At 49.8% G+C, this 864-nt stretch overlaps 1 non-coding gene across 1 annotated transcript; it reads left to right on the top strand.

Moving 5' to 3' along the window:
• The first annotated feature begins 790 nt into the window (after positions 1-790).
• TRNAT-AGU lies at positions 791-864 on the top strand. Its single transcript has one exon. It is a non-coding gene; the product is annotated as a tRNA-Thr (tRNA).

Below are 864 nucleotides of genomic sequence, written 5' to 3'. Positions count from 1 at the left end.
TGGTTTAACTCTGCTGGTATAATATCAGAGATGCAGCGACTTCCTTCGTCAGATGTTAGCATATAAAGTTCAAATCCACCCCGACTTCAAACTAACATGCCCACCTACTTCTCTCTGGCATAATTATACAGGTTTCCCTTGATTTATGCGGGTTCTTTATATATGAATTTGCTCTTATGCGATGAGCATATTTAGATCTATAATTCATTATGTGTGAGGTAAATTCACTCTTATGCGATCAGCATAGATGTCCCCCCACCCAAGCAGGTAAGTCTATGGGGGGAGGGGAAAGGGTCATGGTCCCACTCACCCCAACCCCAGCTGCAGTGGCCTCGGGAACAGCCGACACCAGCTGCCTGCACCAGGGCATGACACAGCCCAGGAGCAGAGGTGAGTGGGGACAGGAGGAGCACGGTGCAGCCCAGCGGCTGCAGGCCGCTCACATTGGCTGCTCCTGGGGCCACTGCAGCCAGGGCTGGTGTGAGTGCCACTCTGTTCCCTCCGCTTTACTGCCTTGTGCAGCCCCCAGAGCAGCACCACTCCCCACCCCCCTTTTCTACTCCCTCCCTCACCGCCATGGAAACCTATCCCTATTTGTTACATTGTAAAGTGGGTTCGCTTTATACAAATTTGATTTATGCGCTGTTCTCCAGGAATGCATGTACAGCATAAATTGAGGAAAACCTGTTCCAGAAGATATAGCAAGACTTCTCTGTGTAGCTGTAAGCTGTATATATTTGGAGTTGAGAGCCAGAGGGATCATTGGTTCATTTTCTCTTCTAACATATGAGGCACTGTGGCTTAGCTGGTTAAAGCACCTGCCTAGTAAGCTGGAGATCCTGCGTTCAAGTCCCAGCAGTGCCT

The sequence above is a fragment of the Alligator sinensis genome, unplaced genomic scaffold (genome assembly GCF_000455745.1).
Source record: "Alligator sinensis unplaced genomic scaffold, ASM45574v1 scaffold647_2, whole genome shotgun sequence".
NCBI classification, from domain to species: Eukaryota; Metazoa; Chordata; order Crocodylia; family Alligatoridae; genus Alligator; species Alligator sinensis.
Note: the sequence above shows the minus strand (reverse complement) of the source record. Positions and strands in the feature narration are given on the sequence as shown.